The sequence below is a fragment of the Propithecus coquereli genome, unplaced genomic scaffold (genome assembly GCF_000956105.1).
Source record: "Propithecus coquereli isolate 6110/MARCELLA unplaced genomic scaffold, Pcoq_1.0 Scaffold331, whole genome shotgun sequence".
In the NCBI taxonomy this organism is placed as follows: Eukaryota; Metazoa; Chordata; class Mammalia; order Primates; family Indriidae; genus Propithecus; species Propithecus coquereli.
The window spans coordinates 1,867,583-1,877,415 of NW_012148964.1; positions in this window are offsets into that span (position 1 = coordinate 1,867,583).

Below are 9,833 nucleotides of genomic sequence, written 5' to 3' on the forward strand. Positions count from 1 at the left end.
CATATTTTGTTTGAGCAATTCTATGGGTTATGAAAAATATGTATCATGTATCCGTCATTATAGTATCATACACAATAGCTTGACTGCCCTAAAAATGCTCTGTTCTCCACTTTTCATCCCTCCCTTTCTCCCTTTCTTCAAACCCCTGGAAACCACTGATCTTTTAACTGTGTCTATAGTATTGCCTTCTAAGAACATCATATAGTTGGACTCACACAGTGTGTAGCCTTTTCAGAATGACTTCTTTCCCTTAGCAATATGCATGTAAGTCTCCTCTATGTCTTTTCATGGCTTGATAGCATATTTCTTATCATTGAATACTCCATTGTATGATTATACTGCATTTTATGCATTCACTTATTGAAGGATATCTTGGTTGTTTCCAGGTTTTGTAATTATGAATAAAATTGCTGTAAACATTGATGTATAGGTTTTTGTTTGAACATAAATTTTCAACTCATTTGGGTAAACCCAGGAGCATGACCGCTGGAATATGTGGTAAGACTATCTATATCTTTATAAGAAACTACCAACCTGTCTTCCAAAGTGGCTGTAACATTTCTCATTCCCACCAGCAGTGAATGAGACTTACCATTGCTCCACATCCTCATCAGCATTTGGTATTGTCGGTGTCTCAGGTTTTAACCATTCTAATAGGTATCTCATTGTTGCTTGAATTCGTAATTCCCTAATGACATACAGTGATGAACATCTTCTCATATGCTTATTTGCCATCCGTATATCTTCTTTGGTGAGGTGTCTGTTCAGATCTTTTCTCCATTTTTTAATTGGGTTGTTTGTGTTCTTGTTGAGTTTTTAGATTCTTTATACAAGTTTTTTAATCAGATATGTGTTTTGCAAATATTTTCTGTTAGTCTATGGCTTATCTTTTCATTATCTTAACAGAATCTTTCTCAGAATAGAAGTTTCTAATTTTAATGAAGTTCATCTTATCAAATTTTTCTTTCATGGATCATGCTTTTGGTGGTATATCTAAAAAGTTATTACCAAACCCAAGGTCATGTAGATTTCTTCTGTTATCTTCTATAAGTTTTATAGTTTTGTGTTTTACATTTTGGTCTACAATTCATTTTGAGTTAATTTTTGTGAAATGTTTAAGATCTGTCTCTAGATTTATTTTTTTGCATGTGGATGCCCAGTTATTCCAGCACCGTTTGTTGAAAAGACTTTCCTTTCTCCATTAAATTGCCTTTGCTCTTTGTCAAAGAAAAATTGACTATATTTGTGTGGGTTGAAATTTTTTTTTAAAATAAAGCTCTTCTTGGGAAAGGTAACATGTTGGAAGTTATTAATATTTTAGTATGAAAGAGTTATACAAAATCTTCTATTGACAGCAACTGGGTTGAGAGAATATTGGCTGTTGAGGTAGTAATAATGGGTTGGCAGGGCAGAAATTGACAACTAAAATATACCAAAGACATACTCTCCGATTTGGTCTCAGTTTTGCCTGGGGTCTGAGTGTGTTGGAGCAAGGGGGTCTCCAGCCAGATTTTGGTCCACAGTGGGTCCCCATTCCCCATTGGAATGATTGGGCTGGAGAGCATATTCCCCTTTCTTCTACTTCATGTGACATGTAAATTGTAAAAGTATTCTTCAAATATAATAACTATTGCATTATCTTCAAGCAGTTAATTATTTTTAGAATTATATTGTTGTCAATCTCAACTTTGATGTGGTTATTCACAAAGCAAGCCAAATGAATTCTGTGGCTCTATCCCAGTTTTTCCTCAGTCCTGGAACAAAGCTGGTCTGGAAAACTTCCTAGCCACAAATAATCAAAAATGGGGACACTATGGAAAAACAGTGCATTTAACAACCTTGAGCTGTCAGTCCACCTATGCAGGGATTAATGTTTTCATATGAGTGCTATGCTAGGAATATGTAATAGAATATGTAAATTCACTTAAATTTAATGGTTAGATTCAGTTTTAAGTAAAAATTGAAGGCTTCTTTTGAACTTGAAAATGGTGAAGTATTTCGTTTCATAAATCTTTAAAAGGATAATTTTCCAAAAAAAAGTAGCATTATGATTCATATGAATATAAAATGGATATACGTCAAAGATTTTATTTAACTCATTAATTAAATGATAGAAGTGGAAAAGCTATTACAACTGATTCAAGAGAGAATCCAAAGCACTAAGACATTTATTAAATCAGAAATATTGAAATGAATGTGAGTGGTTGCAAAACTTACTTTCCATCATGGAAAGAGAAGTTAATTGAATCTCCACTAGACACAATTTACCACATTTCAATAGACAAGAATTGTCGATAGACAATTATTTTGCCTTGTTGTCAGTTACCTACAACTTATAAGAGTTGTAAAATAGCTCAAAGGCCATGAAAGGCTTAAATCAGATAACCTGAAATAGCATGCTATAAACAATGCATAGTTTTCTATTGAAGGTAACCATAACCATTTTTGGTTATTTCAAATTTCCTTACAAAATTTTCTGTGCTTCTATTTTTCTTTATAGGGCACTTGTATCACTTCAAACATTATTGAGGCTTATGGGCATAGGAAACTTTTATAAATTCTTTCTAAATCCAATCCAGACAATGCAATGTTCCCTCACTAGGTTACTGTTGATAAAGCAACAAAGGACTAAAACAGACAGACTTGTATAATATAATCATAAACGTGTTATATTAAAATATGTATATTTAGAAAAGATACTTGGCTGATTTCATTTTCTATTTTTTGCAATCTTGCCTCCTTTATGTTTCTCTCATTATTGACTGGATAGTTTTGTAGCTTAAGAGCATCTTTTTTTTCAGCTTGTATATCTGATACTTAGGCAGTGACTGTGTAAGAGCTCTGTACACTTGGATGAGGTGATACCTTCTATCATTAACATGTTAACTAGTATTTGTTATTTCCTCTGGATTCTTTCTTTGTACAGAGCTAGATGTTTAGAAAAAGGTATCACAAAAGGAGCCCACAGAAAGGATCAGCAATAATTTTGCATGAAGTTATTTCTTTTAATTTCCCAGAGTCCCAGAGATTATTGTCAACAAGAAGGAGGTTGTGGTTGAGGATGTAAGACAGATGCAAATCTTGATATTCTAGAGGGAACTTGCTGTCTGGAACATCCAAAGGCAGATTTTGGGGAGAGCTCTGCCTATACCAGAAACACTGGCAGCAGCTAGTTTGAAGACCATACAAGATACATGAGTAGATTCCAATGTCATGCAAAGCAATTATTGACCTTGAATTACCCCATCTAGTGAGAGAGTATATTTTTTACTAAATCAAAAATCCCTAGTCTGCTGTCTACTAATCCAAGCAGCGAGAAATCTTTTTATCTTGATAATTTTTTCTGTCTAGAACATTAGGAGTAGGAAATAGAGCCAAGAGAAGGTATAACCACTGTACTGGGTTGAGTAGTGTTCCTCTCAAATTCATGTCCACCAGGAGCCTCAGAATATGACCGTATTTGGAAATAAGATATTTGCAGGTATAATTAAGATGAGATCATAGTGGATTAGCATGGGCCCGATTCCAGTGACTGGTATCCTTATAAAGAGAGAAAACAGAAACACAGACACAAAGGGAAGAATACCATGTAAAGATGGGGCAGAGAGTGTAGTGATGTATCTGCAAGCCAAGGAGTTCCAAGCAGTGCTGGTGATCACCAAAAGTTAGGAAGAGACAAGGAACGATTCTTCCTAAAACCATCAGAGAGAATATGGCCCTGTCAACACCTTGATTTTGCACTTCTAGCCTCTAGAACCGTGGGAAAATACATCACTGTTGTTTTAAGCCACTCAGTTCATGGCACTTTATTATAGTGGCCTTAGGAAACTGATACAGCCACCTCAAGCAAAAGAGAGATCTAGGCATAATTTCATTCATTGTCCCTAACACCTCTCACTCGTGTTTACATGCACTATAATGGGTTTTATTCCAGTGCTTTAAATGGCACCTTGGGAGGTGCATTGCAGAAGAATGAAGGCCTATGGTGTCCTTCCAGACACTGCAGCACTTGGGTGAGAAGGCTGTTGGGGACAAGTGGAATCTTCCCAGAAGCTGTAGAACTCCCCTACTCTCCAGAGTAAGGGCCTTCTTAAGCAGGAGCCACAGATTCCCTCCTACCTCCAAAAAAGTCCCAGGAAGTAGACCCCCAAACTTCCACACAACCCACCCTCACTGACCAGGCTTACCTAGGCTTGCCCTCCTCTCAGATCAGAGGGTCCACGACACTCAGAGGCATCCCGACATTTGCTGTTTTGCCAGATTTCTCCGTCATCAGTTACTGTGCTGTCCTTGGGTCTCCTGGGTATTCTTCCCAGGTAACAGGCCATTGAAACTCACATCTGAAATGCATCAGGCAGTAAACTCACACATAAAACTTGGTGCTAAAGCTTTATTCATAACATTATCAACAAGCATCCAGGGCCCTAATCTCTGCATAGAACTTGGTTGAGGGAGCATAACCTGCTTACCTTGCCTCTGACAAATACAGGAAGTGCTGCTAAACATGACTGGTGTTACTCAGTTGACCAGCTTGGGGAACAAACAGGGTTATGAAGGTGACAGAATATGCTACCTCAAAGTGTGCCACTTGGCATAAGGATTATTTTGAACTAAAGGCACTTAAAAACACAGCAGGTGCAAGAAGAACAGTCTGATCCTCCTGCTTTTCTTTCTGAAACAGGAGATACAAACCCCCATATGGAATATGTCCTCCCTATACCAGAAGGAAAGTAGCATTCTTATTATCAAGGATGGGAAGTTGAGACCAAGAGAATTCTGTACAGACAGATCTTGTTAAAACAATTTGTGTCTTCCTTTAACATCCTCACATAGTTTACTTTTCCACAATTGCCTCTCTTTTGTTCAACCTAATATAAAAACATTCAGCTTTTGCCACTTCTTTGGGTCTTCATTTCCTGTGTCACGTGAAACTTTTATTAAATACCTTTTTATGCTTTTCTCCTGTTAATCTGTCTTATGTCAGTTTAATTCTCAGGCCCAGCCAAGAAACCTTAAGAGGATAGAGGTAAAATTTTCCCTCCCCTAATACATTCCCAATTAATGGCTACATTTTGGCAGGGTATAGTATCTTCCTTTTGAGCTCCCCTCCCATTCGGATTGGTCTAGAAATGTTGGGGCTAATTCAGTTCAGAGAGAGTTAAGTTCTGCCTTTATACTCAAGCAGGACACTGACAGGGTAACCAGGTCAGGAGGTGCTTGCAGCTGCAGGCACCCACTCTGCCAGGCAGGCGCCCTCTCACAGACCCACAGCCCTGAGTTGAGACTAGGCCACAGGCCATCCTCTCTCATACTGCCTGTGGAATTCCCCTTTGGGATCTGTCATGTCCTCTCCAACCATCAGACTTTGGTCTGATCCACTCTGTCAATCAGAGAATGACTTGGGGTTTTAGGAAAAGGGGTTGGAATTACAACTCCCCCCTCCCCCAGAAGTTTACAAATTGTCATGTTACTTCCCAGAGCTTCAAGGGGAAAGGGAACCTTTTTAAGTCACAGAGTAAAAAGGTCCAGTTATACCCTTTTTCCAGGATAATAAAGGATAAAAAATAAAAATAAATTTTTTTAAAGATTACTTACTTTCTCCTCCTTTAGCCAAACAAGAAGCAGACATGATTTTTTAAAATATCACCTTACTCTTTTGGGTAGATGCTCAGTAATGGGATTGCTGGATCGAATGGTACTTCTACTTGTATCTCTTTAAGGTATCTCCATATTGCTTTCCACAGAGGTTGCACTAGTTTGCAGTCCCACCAGCAAACAAATGATACTTTATAAGAAAGACACCTGCGCCAGAATGTTTATAGCAGCACAATTCACAATTGCAAAGATGTGGAAACAACCCAAGTGTCCATCAATACATGAGTGGATTAATAAAATGTGGTATATGTATACCGTGAAGTACTATTCAGCTTTAAGAAACAATAGTGATATAGCACCTCTTGTATACTCCTGGATAGAGCTGGAACGCATTCTACTAAGTGAGGTATCCCAAGAATGGAAAAACAAGCACCACATGTACTCACCATCAAATTGGTATTAACCGATCAACACATACGAGTACATATAAGAACAACATCCATTGGATGTCGGGCAGGGGGGAGTGGGGAGGAGGGGACGGGTATTTGCATACACAAAGAGTGCAATGCGCACCATCCAAGGGATGGGCACACTTGAAACTCGGACTTGGGGGGGAGTGGGGAGGCAAGGGCAACATACATAACCTAAACATCTGTACCCCCATAATATGCTGAAATAAAAAAAAAATCACTTTACTAGTCACTTCATAACAAAGAATGACCATACTTAATCATCCTCAACAAGTCATTTATTTCAAAAATACTTTTTAATTTATGAAAATAGTATATGCTTAGCGTTGGGTATTCAAAAAAGACTCTATATTTTCAAAGTGGAAAAAAACCAGGGGACACTTAGTCTGATTTCCAAATTGCTACCAGGGCAACATGTCTCACTTTTCTGTTTGGACCAAGCATAAAGTGGGGGAAACATCCAATATCTTAAAATATCCAAACTTGGAAAGAAACCCTGTTCTAGTCTGCAAGGAGAAACCAGTAATAGGTCTCCTGATGGTGAGAGAGAATAAGGAAGCAGAAACTCAGGAAGCACTTGGCTAAGGCAATCATCAAACCAAAGAGAAAAATCCTGACACCTGCATATAATAATAATTGTAAAACTCCAGGTGGTAGAAACTTTTGATTGTGTCTGGCATCCTCATAAATATCAACCTCCAAATGATTCTCTCTGATGAACATTCAGTGAACAAGCAGAATTATGGCCCACTTACTCTATCTATTTCTTCCTTCTATGGAAAGAAGGACTTGTTCACAGCTAAATGTCAACTGGGCAAGCAGAATTTGACAAAAGAATAGGTACATCTGCTTTCCTAACTGGGGTGTGGATGCTTCATATTTGAACCTCAAATGCATACATGTCCGAGAGTCCAGCTAATGGAAATAGATAGGCCAGTGGTGCAAACGTGGAATTACTCATCATTGGGTTCAACAAAACAGGCCACCATTAAATTGATAATTCAAGCTAAATTCATGTCAATTTTAAATTAAAAGGCAAGAATAGCAGCATTGAAAACAATCAGCTTAAGATAACACTGGTGATACATGAACTCCATGGTGTACATATGCCACATTTTATTAATCCACTCATGTATTGATGGACACTTAGGTTGTTTCCACATCTTTGCAATTGTGAATTGTGCTGCTGTAAACATTTGAGTGCAGATGTCTCTTTTATAGAATGTCTTTTTTTTCCTTTGGGTAGATGCCCATTAATGGGATTTCTGGATCAAATGACAATTCTACTTACTGCTCTTTGAGGTATCTCCATATTACTTTCCATAGAGGTTGTACTAGTTTGCAGTCCCACGAGCAGTGTATAAGTGTTCCTATCTCTCCACATCCATGCCAGCATTTGTTTTGGGACTTTTTGATAAAGGCCATTCTCACTGGAGTTAAGTGATATCTCATTATGGTTTTTATTTGCATTTCCCTGATGATTAAAGATGTTGAGCATTTTTGGCTGTTAGTCTTTCTTCTTTTGCAAAGTTTCTGTTCATGTCCTTTGCCCACTTTTTAATGGGGTCGTTTGATTTTTTTTTTGCTGATTTTCCTGAGTTCCATATTGCAGATCTAGAAAAAATAATTCTACACTTTGCATGGAACCAGAGAAGACCCTGTATAGCAAAAGCAATCTTAAGCAAAAAGAATAAATTGGGAGGCATCAATTTACCAGACTTCAAGCTCTACTACAAGGCTATAGTAAGTAAAACAGCATAGTACTAGCACAATAACAGAGACATAGACCACTGGAACAGAACTGAGAACCCAGATGTAAAGCCAGCCTCATATAGCCATCTAATCTTTGACAAAGTAGACAAAAGCATACACTGGAGAAAAGAATCCTTATTCAATATATGGTGCTGGGAAAACTGGATAGCCACATGTAGAAGACTGAAACAGGATCTGCACCTCTCACCTCTCACAAAAATGAACTCACAGTGGGTAACAGACTTAAACCTAAGGCATGAAACTATAAGAATTTTAGAAGAAAATGTTGGAAAAACTCTCATAGACATTGGCCTAGGGAAAGAATTTATAAAGGAGACCCCAGAGGCAATCACAGCAACAACAAAAATAAATAAATGGGATCTGATCAAATTAAAAAGCTTCTGCACAGCCAAGGAAACTATCGTGAGAGCAAATAGACAACCTACAGAATGGAGGAAAATATTCTCATGCTACACATCCAATAAAGGGCTGATAACTAGAATCTATACAGAATTCAGGAAAATCAGCAGGTCAGATTTTGACAGGAGGAAGTGAGTGGAAGGGAAAGTGTTCCAGGCACCAAGATTTTCCCAAAGATGAGGCAATAGAGGTCACGTGTTCAGATGGCTAACGGTTCAGTTTGGTAGGAGATAAAGAAATTAGTCTAGAAGTGGAGTTCAGGTCACATCTTGGAAAATGTTAACTCTAAGCAAGGGATAGGAAATTGCTGAATTTGTAAATAATCTTTAAATCCCACCTAAGTTGTTTTTTCTAAAGCCAAACTTTGTCTTACTCCTTTAGCTTACAGGTCGACAAGAGGAACTACTTTTTTTTTCTATGTGTAATTGGTTTCTCTCTTCCAATTTCTCTTCTGCACATCTACCAGACACTTTTAAACTCCACTTGGTCATGTTGCCTACTGCTCAAAAAACTCTGAGAACCTGAAATAAGGAAAAAGGCAAAGCTGCTTAGCTGGCATTTGGTGCTCTCTGCAATCTCACTCTGACTTTCCTCTCCAGTTTTATTCTCTACAAACTGCCCTAGATCTTTCCACTCTAACCAAGCTGGAGAATCCACTGCTTTATAGTAGGTTAAGCGCATTTCGGTCTCATGGCCAGAACCCGAATTGGAATGTGATTTCTCTTCTTCCCACGTCCACAAGTCTCATCCTCCTTCTGCATCCAGCCCATGTCCAGCTCCTCTAAGATTTCCCTGACTCAGCCAACTGCAACCATCAGCCACCCCTTTCTCCCCAAATCCTTTGTCGTTTTCTCTACCACTCATTCAACAACTTATCTCTTCTTTCATTCAGCTAAAATCCATTGGATGCCTGCTATGTGTCAGGTTCTAGGAAGGTAACTGTATCAATCCCAGTCCTGAAGGGAGGGAGGAAGGAGGGGTGAAGGAGGGGGAGAGAGAGGGAGAGAGAAAGAATGTAAAGGCTCTTTGGTGGCAGTGATTTCTCAGTTTAGCTTTGAAGGATGAGTAGTAGTAACGAAGTGATGTTGGGACAGGGAAGGAGCAGTACACGAGAGAGTGGCTAACTTGAAGAAGCACAATAGCTAACTTGGCATATATTTGTCCTAATGATGCTCATGGAATATATGATTTGCTTCACACTTTTATGAATAATTTTTCTTTAGTCCAACTGAGAGGTGCATCATCTGTGACTTTTTGCCACTAGTTAATCAGTTCTAATTACACTAAGCTAACAATTGAAGAAAAATTTAAAAATCAGCAAATATTAAAATTCTTCCATGAAACAAGATCTTTCAAAGCAGAACCTGTGTCTTTTCTTCACTAAAGTACAGATGATTATGATGATGAATTCCTGCTGACTTTTTGCTCGTCTTCAATCAATAACAGACTATTATAATAAAACCATGTTCGTTCAGCAAACATTTATTGAGTACTGCAGCAGACTTCTCTTCTGCCCCACTTCAGGTCCTCTGTCCCTCACCTGTCTCTGTGTGGGCTCTCCCCAACTTCCCCCAGGTGCAGCCATGCCACATTGAG